Source organism: Gadus morhua, chromosome 8 (genome assembly GCF_902167405.1).
Source record: "Gadus morhua chromosome 8, gadMor3.0, whole genome shotgun sequence".
Taxonomy (NCBI): domain Eukaryota; kingdom Metazoa; phylum Chordata; class Actinopteri; order Gadiformes; family Gadidae; genus Gadus; species Gadus morhua.
Genome location: NC_044055.1, coordinates 28,013,301 through 28,023,334, shown reverse-complemented (window position 1 = coordinate 28,023,334; position 10,034 = coordinate 28,013,301). Strand labels below are relative to the sequence as shown.

The 10,034-nt window shown below is 49.2% G+C and overlaps 1 long non-coding RNA gene across 1 annotated transcript; it reads left to right on the top strand.

Moving 5' to 3' along the window:
• Positions 1–261: 261 nt before the first annotated feature.
• LOC115548641 (uncharacterized) lies at positions 262–871 on the top strand. Its single transcript, XR_003977621.1, has 3 exons — positions 262–382; positions 514–621; positions 794–871. It is a non-coding gene; the product is annotated as an uncharacterized LOC115548641 (long non-coding RNA).
• Positions 872–10,034: the final 9,163 nt, after the last annotated feature.

Genomic DNA, 10,034 nt, shown 5'->3' with positions numbered 1-10,034 from the left:
ATTGATATAGCATATGTCTATGACAATGTGTGGTAACTTAGCCATTCTTCCCCTTGTCTTCAGATGTCTACTACAAAGAAGCATCGAGCCATGGGGTCTGAGGAGTGGGTGGCGTGCCTGAAGGCATTTGCCTGTTCTGGCACTTGGCCCTCCGGTGCAGGGAACAGGCCATCTCCTGAACGGGGCAAGTGGCACAACCTCTACCAGAAGGTAACCTTTGCCCCAACAGTCAACCAAAACTCCAAAGTGAACCGATTGTGTCCGTAAGTAAATCATGCATTTTAATTCATTACAGATTGAGAAGTGTCCCATGATGCTGCGTGGGCAGACCTCAATCTTGAGGGTAGCGCAGACATGTTCCTGTGGCTTTCACCCTCGGCAGGTAATATTGAGAGCCTGGTGAAATAAATGCATTTTGTAGGATATACAATACTTACTATGTGGACAAAATCCCATAATGAATAATATGGATTAGTACTATTAATGCTTCTTTCATGGGTTGATCTTTCTCAGTCTGTGAGTAGTCCTGCAGCATCCAGGCCAGCTACCTCAGCCTCCACTTCAGCTGCCTCAGCGGCGCCTGTACAGAGCCCTGGGAGGCCTGCATTGACGCTGTCAATGGTGAATATTTCCATCACATTAATTACCATGTCATTCACCTGGTTTACCATGATCAACTCATCTGTGATCTGTGTGTTTACATATCTTTCATGTCATATCATTGAGTGGTATTGGTGTGTATTATGTTCTTTTTAACACCGTTTCATTAAGACTATTGTTGTTTGATTCTCAGTTTGATAAAGCGCGGTTCGGCGGGACTTTGTCTGCGGCAGCCAGGCCTAATGTCAACGTGACCAGGAAGCATGTCGAGGTAATACATGTACCTTTAGCTGTGCCTGATGCCTAAGAATACAGCCATTAAGCCATACACTATCCTTGTTTTGTAAACTGACTTCATCAGGTACGCTTCCCCCTCTCTCACAGCGTCCCCCCAGCCCTGCCACTACCCCAGCTGGGAGAAGCACTCCCTCCGCTACCCCACCTCCAGCGACGCCCCCTTCCAGTCCGAGATACATTAGGCCCGTCTCCCCTTTCTCTCTGCCCCCATCCAGCCCTGTAATGTCCTCTGTGAGGACCGGCTCGTTCCCTCTGGTTAGTGCAACTGTAATAACCTCCATGCTGGTCTTACATACTGTAGCGTGTAGCGGATAGATGTTTTATTGTCGGTTTCGTTTTCTTTATGTAGGTTGCATCAGATAGGAGTCTTGCTCCCCCTGGTCCTGTCCCTGCTCCGCCTGGTCCCGTCCCTGCTCCGCCTGGTCCCGTCCCTGCTCCGCCTGGTCCCGTCCCTGCTCCCCCTGGTCCCCTCCCTGCTCCCCCTGGTCCCGTCCCTACCCCTCCTTGTACTTCTTCATTTCTGGGTCCGGCTCCACAACAGTTCTGGCTACCAGCAGAAATGAAGAAGACCATTCCCCAGCAAGACCAGCGCTGGATTGCATCCACGCTGTGGAGGAACCAGCGGCTGCGCCCAGACCTACAGCTCTGGTATGAGCCACCGGTGCCAGGCCTGATCTACAATCAGGTCCCGTCACCAGATCGTTTTTTTACGCACCGGCTCCTGGTGTGGATGCCCTACCACCTTTGGAAGGTGAGGCTGTCCTGCCCAAAGTGTGGGAAGCAGCTCACCGGGGCCGGCATGCACAAGAGGGCACGGCAGGTCCTGGACGTGGACAGGTACTACCTGATGGTGACGGAGACCCTCAGGTGCAACGCCCTCGGTTGCGTCACCATTACCTGTCCACGAGCCAGACCGTCCTGGACCAGCTGAGCCTGCCTCTCCGTGGGGAGTTCCGCCTCATCCTGACACGCAAGTGAGTTCTAATCAACACATGAAAGCAAATACCCTTTTTTATGTAGCGCAATTCATTCTGCCAGTAATGTAGCAAATAGCAATATTCGCTTTTTACACTCTCCTGCAAAATATTCTATAGAATATCTATATGAGATATACTATATATATATATATAAAATAAAAAACAACATTTCCATTTTGACGACAAAAAAAAAAAAATTGATACAAACATACCCCTTGTCCACAAAGGTATGCGTGTGACATCCGCGTCATCAGGATGCTACGGGAGAGGACCCTCGGCAACAGCTCTACCCGCCTAGCCAAACAGCTGCGGGAGAACCACGGCGAGGAGTGGCTGCAGCGTGTGGCCCGCTACCTGGAGGTGTGTGCCGACTTTGTGGACCAGCCGAGTCTCTTCCCTGTGGTCTGTCAGGAGCCCCCCGAGCCTGTGGCTGTCCCGACCAACAGGTGGCTCCTGACCGTGTACGGGAAGGACTTGATGAGCCGTATGGACCACATCAAGGCCAGCATCACCTCTACCTTTGGCGCCATTTTAAAAATGGATTCCACAAAGAAGGTAAAAAGGACATTTACATCAATTTTTGTTGTTATGATTATTGATGAAATGTGTTTTCTTATAACACCACATCCCAGCATGTGAGCCATTTAACTTATAGTTACAAATGTGTTCATGTTTATTTGATGTGCATTTTTGTGTTTGTAAATGGCTATTCCTAATGTATTTTCGTGTATATATTTTGCTTCTATTTATTCATACTCGAATGCTTTTTTTATTTTGAAAGCACTCTGAATTTGTTTATTCTGAATAATTCCAGGTGACCAAAAAGCTGGCTGGAGCAGCCAAGGGGACCGCGCTGTGGATGTCCTCCGTCAGCAATGAGGTGGGGCAGGTCCTGATCAGCGTGCTGACGGCCCAGGAGGGGCCTGGTTTGGACCGGATGGTGTCGGACCTCATCCGGCGCTACAGCCAGGCGGGCGTAGCTCCCCCTCTGCTCCTCTATGTGGACTGTGGCTGCTGCAGGGAGACGGACGGGGAGACCAAGCTGAAGGCCAGGTTCAGCGGGTGGCCGGACCTCGTCGTCCGGCTGGACATCTGGCACTTTCTTCGGCGGCTCGCGGCTGGATGCACGACCGACGCCCACTCCCTGTACCCCGTCTTCATGGCCAGCCTCTCCGCCTGCCTGTTTGAGTGGGACCCTGCAGATGTGGCCCTTTTGCGCCAGGCCAAGAGGGAGCAGCTTCGGAAGGAGGGTGTGCCCGTCATCTCCGATTCTGTGGTGGACAGCAGAATCACCAAGGCTCAGTTGGCGCAGTACTGCAGGCGGAGGACCCGCGGAGAGGAGGCCACCATCCACCTCGTTGAGAGCCTGCTGCAGGAGCTGATGGGGGACAGAGGCAGGGACCTGCTTGGTGTTCCACTCCTGGACCGGGTGAGGATGGAGCACATCTGGCGGGTTCAGAAGAGGCACGTCAAGTGCATCCAGGACCTGCCAGGTGTGTCTCTCTACACAGAGACCGGCACCACCACCACCAAGGAGGGCGTCCTCCTGACAAAGTACAGGTGTGCGCGAGGTTCAACGTCCCTGGAGTCCTTTCACTGCCATCTGAACCGGTTTATTCCAGGTGAGTTTTAATTGCATCACCATTATTTAATTACAATGAAGACCATTTACCTTTATTGTTTATATAGATGTTTGCACAATAAAAATAAACCTCTCAATCATGAGTGCATTCTTATCTACTTTCAGGGACCCAGGCCAATGACCTCAACTTCCAGCTGTACCTGCTGGATGGGCTCACCAGGTGGAACCAGGACCGGGCTGCTGCTGCTGTGACTGAGAGTAGATCAGCCCTCCTCAGCTACTCGGGGGACCTGGTGCAGTGTGTCAACACACACGGCTCCAAGGTGTTTGGACGGAAGTATGTCCCCTCCTTCCGCCCCCCCGCCAAGTACACTGGTAAGTTACACTGAATAGGGATTACTTGCAATACTCAACATATGTTGTTTTATTTTGTGTTCTTGTGTTTCACACTTGGACATGAAATGACCACAAGGCATGTGTACGTTGGAAATAAAATGTCTTTAATTCGGCAAGACAGATTAGATCACGTATTTGCATGTTTGCAAATTCTAATATTGCAGTATATATAATATATATACTGTTGCAGGTGATCATGTCATCAAATAATAAATATGTTAACATATTTCATATAAGTCATAACAAGAAAGTACTATGATAAAATAATGACATGAATGTGGGGTGCACATTTTCTATCTATAATCAGACCCAAGATATGGGTTCCACACATCGTCGATATACTTGTTATACTAATTCCATTATTGTTTTCATTCCCAGGAGAGTTGATAGGTGTCGACTACCTCTACAGGCAGACGGGGAACAGCATGCAGGACATGGATCCTGAGTTTGAGGGCACAGAGCAGCTGCTGGAGGACTTGGCCCTGGGCGACGAGGCAGAGGATGAGGGCTTCCAGGAGGACGTCATTGACCCCACAGTGACGAGTCTGGAGGTCATGTCTGCCTTCATCGCCACTGCACCACCTGCCCAATTCTCCTCCAGTGGTTCCTGGTGGTCCTCTCTTCCGCCGCCACCACCACCACCTGCTCAGCCCTCCACCAGTGGTTCCTGGTCCTCTCTTCCACCTCCTCCTTCTCCGCCGCCACCACCACCACCACCTGCCCAGTCATCTGCTGTCACCGCTCCGGGTGCTGCCCCACAGGTTCCTGTAGAGCAGGCGGTAAGTACATTTTAGAAATAGCAAAACATAACAACATTTATATTTATTTCCTATTTGTCCAGAATCAATGTTATATCGGTGTTCTTTTTCAGGCAGTGGATGTAAACAACATCCCGGGCCTGGACAGGGTGGACCGCCTGGCGGAGTATCTGGTGGGGCTGAGGAACTAGACCAGCCTGGCCCTGAGTAACCAGGACGTCAGCAGCATCGTGGGCATGTGGGAGGACCTGCTGCCCTACGACCAGCAGAAGGTGGTCTTTTCTGCACGGCACCAGGACAGGCTGCTCACTGGGCGATTCAGGTCGCCCAAAAAAAAGGCTGAGTTCACGCCTGGTGTGGAGAGTGTCAGGAGGTGCACCATAGCATCCACTGCATCTCCTGCACAGTGGCCAGACTGCTGCCGTGTCCTAGAGTCCATCTTCGTCAGGCTCTGCAACATCCACAAGTGTCCGTCCAAAAAGGGGAAGACGGACAAGCGCCTGACGAGATGGACTCTGATCCTGCAGGACTACCGCAGGATAAGGCAGCTGATCCTGGCCAATGGGGCCGTGATGACCAGCACCTCCCTGCAGCTGGTGGAGGTCAACCAGACCACCCTCATACAGTGGCACAACAAGAGGGTGGCCAGGCAGGATGTATCATTGTTGTGCCAGGGGGTTGACCTACCTGCCCCCATCCCAGTGGCCACCGAGGCCTTACCAGCGGCTATTGTCCGCCCCGCTATTGCTCCTCAACAGCCTGGTGTTGAGCACAAGTACCATCTTCCAGAGAGCACAGCGGGGCGGGCAAAAACCAAGAAGAGGAAGGCCACCGCTACAGCCACCGCAGTACCAGCTGTAAGGCCCCGGATGGCCACAGAGAGGCAGCTGTAAGGCCCCGGATGGCCACAGAGAGGCAGCTGTATCCCCGTCCTCCTCAGTTTGGAGCCCCTGCCCCTGTCTGCAGCAGCACCCCTGCCCTCAGCCGTGCCCCTGCTCCGGTTGGCTTTGCCCACCCAGGCCTCACCCAAGCCCCTGCCTTCTTCATGACCCAAGCCCCTGCCTTCTTTGGCACTCCTGCCCTCCCCCAAGCTTAATCCCACCCCAGTGCACCCCCCTTTGTGTTTGCTGTCCCCTCAGCAGTGCCTCCATATGCCCCCCCCCCCCGAAAAAAAAAGACATATAACAGGACTGGGGCAGCAAACAAATGCCGAAAGTGTGGGGAGCCCCGGACTGCATTTACTGGACACAGCCAGTTCAGGGGGACCATTTACTGCCCCTCAATTGAGCAGGTGACAAAGGAGCAGTGGTTGGAGGGAATGCGGAAGAGTAAATAAACATATATTTCTTTTTAAGAAAGTCTTTTTCTGTCTTTTTTTCTGCAACTATAACTATTTCTATACAACTTTAGTGGTTTAACAAACAACTATAGGTTAGTTTGGATTTATTTCGGACATGTAAATGCATAATATCAAAGATCAAAAGTCAACTAATGATAATGCATGCAATATAACATGCAAAATACAAAATATTTTATAGATAAGTTTCTAAGGTGAAAGCTGAAACTAAATTGAGCCGACACATTTCACACGCAGGAAATATGGCACAAGGATAATTATATTTACGCAAGAGATCCTAAATACATCCATAAAACCACCAAAAAGAAAGTATTTTGTTTGCCACTGGTGGGACTTGAACTGGTGACCTTCTGAGCCTCTCCTCCTCTCCTCAAAACTGGTCAGCAAAAGGTTTTTTAAGGTTTTTAAATTCATTCTAATGAATAAAAACAACTGAATAGGTGGGAAATTGAAAAGAAGCCTAAATTTCTCTCATTCCCTTCCCTTTCCCCTTTTTCTCCTTTTTTCCTCTCTTTTTTTCTACCTTTTCTTCTTCCCCCCTTCTTCCCCTTTTTCCTCCTTCTTCCCCCCCCTTAAAAGACTATTGTTCCCCAGTTTTGGCGCAGTAGGTAGCGCGTCAGTCTCATAATCTGAAGGTTGTGAGTTCGAGCCTCACACGGGGCATAGAGTTTTAGAAACTAACTAGAATCATGCATTGTAAAAATGTTTGTAAAAAAATCGGATACCCGTGCCCGGTTTAAAGAAACTTCATCTCCAGGCTGTCTTAATATACTGAAGGTATTACTTATGAGAATCTTGTGGCTTCTGAGAAGAAATTACTTGACAGCCATAAAACATGGCATTCTTAATTGAGTACAACAGTAGTTCAATTTGTCATAATGATTTACATAATATGTGTTACGTGGATTTTTATTATACTTAATATCATTCAAAGCGTAATATCATCCACTTCACCAAACCTACTGGAAGTTACACGGGGCAGCCGGACTTCCTTCCACATAGGATTCTCTGACTGCCCCCTTATGTGCTCTTCAATTAAAGTGGCACAGTGTCAACAGATTTGAAACACTTACCTCTGTAATTAAAAATTCCGTGGCCACATCACAGACAATTTAACGTGATTCCGTGAGGGCAACACGGATTTTGAGTTAAGCGCCCGTGGTCGACTCGCTCGTTGAAACGGGGATCAGTGTGTGTGCGCCACGGAATAGGCCTATGTCACGGAACAATTGAAGACCGGAAGAAGCTCGCCGAGTAGGGTAACTGCTCATCCGCTTTGCTTAGCTAAGCTGTTTACCATGGCGGAGGCAGATCGATACCTGTGGACCAAGTCTCTCTCCAACCTACCTAAATTGTCCTACGACGACGTCCTAAGGATAGTAAATCAGCACTCACGTGTCGAAACATCTAAACTACGCAAAGGATATAAGTTCTTCTGGGAGAAGTACATTTTTAATTACAGAGGTAAGTGTTTCAAATCTGTTGACACTGTGTAGCTTGACTGTGACAGATAGCACTAAGTGTAATACATGTCAGTTAAAACGTATCCTTTTTAATTAATCGCAAAATATCATTTACACTGGTAGGAATACATATTTAGTTTGAGTGTCTCTGAAACTTTGCCTGACGAACCCCAAGATGTTAGGTATAGGTAGGTAGGCACTGCCAGTGCCTACCGTACATGTAAGTGTCGATAGTATGTCAGATTAGCTCCAGACTACTGTCAGAACATAGTGGCTGGGTGGCTGTCATAGGCTACCAATGCCCATACATTTTGCTGTATGGTGTGTTAATCTTTCCCTCTCTTACTGCAGTGTCAGATTTAGTTAATTTGGAAGTAGCAGTTCGGGCGAACTGCTACTGTTCCCAAAAGAAAAACGATGAGCCTCACACCCTGCAGGTTACAGTGCTAGGAAGTCAGGCCTGAGTCTGAAATCAAACTCTATCTCGCTTTTCATAGTCTTTTGTGAATCAATGGGACTGTTACTTAGGCCTACCTTTCTCACCACTTTAATTAGATTTACATTGGCCCACCTCGTAATATGTAGCCTAACGGCCTGATTCCACCGGACGCGTTACGGCAGCGGCACGTCTTGGCCGCGGTCACCGCGGCAGATAGGTTCCACTCTAATCAATGAGACCATTTCCACCTGGCGCGGCTGCGGAACGTCTCAGCAGCGTCCCAGGAGCGGTGTGCCGCGCCGCAGCGCTATCATTCCGTAGCATTCCTATTTTTGCCGCGAGCCGCTGCTGAACCGCGTCAATTTCAACAGAGCAGATCGATCAGGGCAGGAAGTGAAAAAGTAAAAGCCATAGAGCATTCCGCTCAATTTTCAAAATAAAACACAATAAATAAAACACCAACATTATTACGTCATGACCGGTGGCACCAGGTCAGCAGTCAATCAATCAAAGGGTCTCAAATCATCCTTTTTATAAGAACAATGTCAGAAAGGACAAAGCGTGGCATTTAATTGCAGTAGTTTTGGGAGTGGAAGGTGAGTACATTAGGTTTAGGATTATCGCGGGATCTCGTGATCTCGCGTGAATACGGCTGGCTCGCAAGGCAGCGTTGCGCTGCCGTAACGCGCCCGGTGGAAATGCAAGCAGGGCAAAGTCGCGGCCAAGACGTGCCGCAGCCGTAACGTTGCCGTAACGCATCTGGTGGAATCCCCGGGTAATGGATAGCCTAGAGCATGGTTTCAGACCTTCACAGATTCAGTTGCATGTTCAGTCTGTGTGTGTTTTTATTATTATTGTTTCTTGTTGCTGTTCCAAAATGCTATCTCTTTCTCCAGATCTGCTGTTGCAGATGATAATGTTTTGTTTCATGTCTGCTGTTGCAGATTGTCATGTTTTGTTTTATATCTGCTGTTGCAGATTCTCTGTTCTCATATTTTGTTCCTTAATCCACTGATGTTAATGTGGTAAACTGTGTTCTCACAATTTACCTTGTGTAAAGCAAGGTGTATATATATATATATATATTCCCTGAAGTATGTTCTCCATGTCCAGATTGTGCCGATGAGCTTGTGTGTTCGATCCTGCTTCCTAGTGGCTATGTGTGGGCAATGCAGCTTGTGTGTTCGATCCTGCTTCCTAGTGGCTGTGTGGGGGCAGTTTATGTGCTTAAAATACGTAAAAACACACACAGATCCCTGTTTCAACTAGCGAGTCGACCACGGGCGCTTAACTCAAAATCTGTGTTGCCCACACGGAATCACGTTTAGAATCACTATTAAAAATAAGATGACTTCAACACGGATCTCCCAAGCCGGTGGCAGTGGCTCGGGCGAGGCCGTGGACAAACTGCCCTTTTCAGGGCCACCTGAGAGCGCTCCTGGAGCTAGGTCCTTTTCAGGACACCTATGCGCCTCCTTTCCCGCCTCCCTGGCACCGGGTGACGGGCACTTGTAACGCTGCGGCTGCTATGGCGGCCCCCGTATCCTTTGTCGCCTGCCGGGAGCTGCCTGAAGAGGGGATCCTCTCCAGGCATCTCTTCTTTTCCCCTGCGGTGGACCTCACTGACGCCATCGACCTGTTCAGGGCCGGCCCTGAAGACGATCTTGCGTTATTCTTCGAAGAAAGTAGTCCAATCCGGATCGCTTTTAACTCACATTATTTGTTAAAGTAGCCATGTTTCGGTATGGTAACTATGAAGCTTAAGGGAGGGAATTGTATCTAACGCGTGTGAGGGACAATATCGTGAGCCTCAAGCCCCGGCCTTAAGCCCGGTTCTCTCCGCGGGTTACCTTTAGTCTCTGTCCTCTCCACTTTGAATCACACGCTACTGCCCGTCAAGTGGGCGTGGCCTATGTGAAGTGGGCGTGGCCGGGATGACGTAATGGCTCCGCCCCTGTCTAAAGGTGCTTGCCTTCTGTGGCTGGAGTAGTTATTGCAGCTTGTGTGTTAGATCCTGCTTCCTAATGGCTATCTGGGGGCAGCTTATGTGCTTAAAATACGTAACAATCCCTCCTTGGCCATCTCAGATGGCCATAATATAAGATTTTTAAGTCATAAGCACCATTTACCACACCAAGGACATAGTCAAAGTAGGAAAATCATCA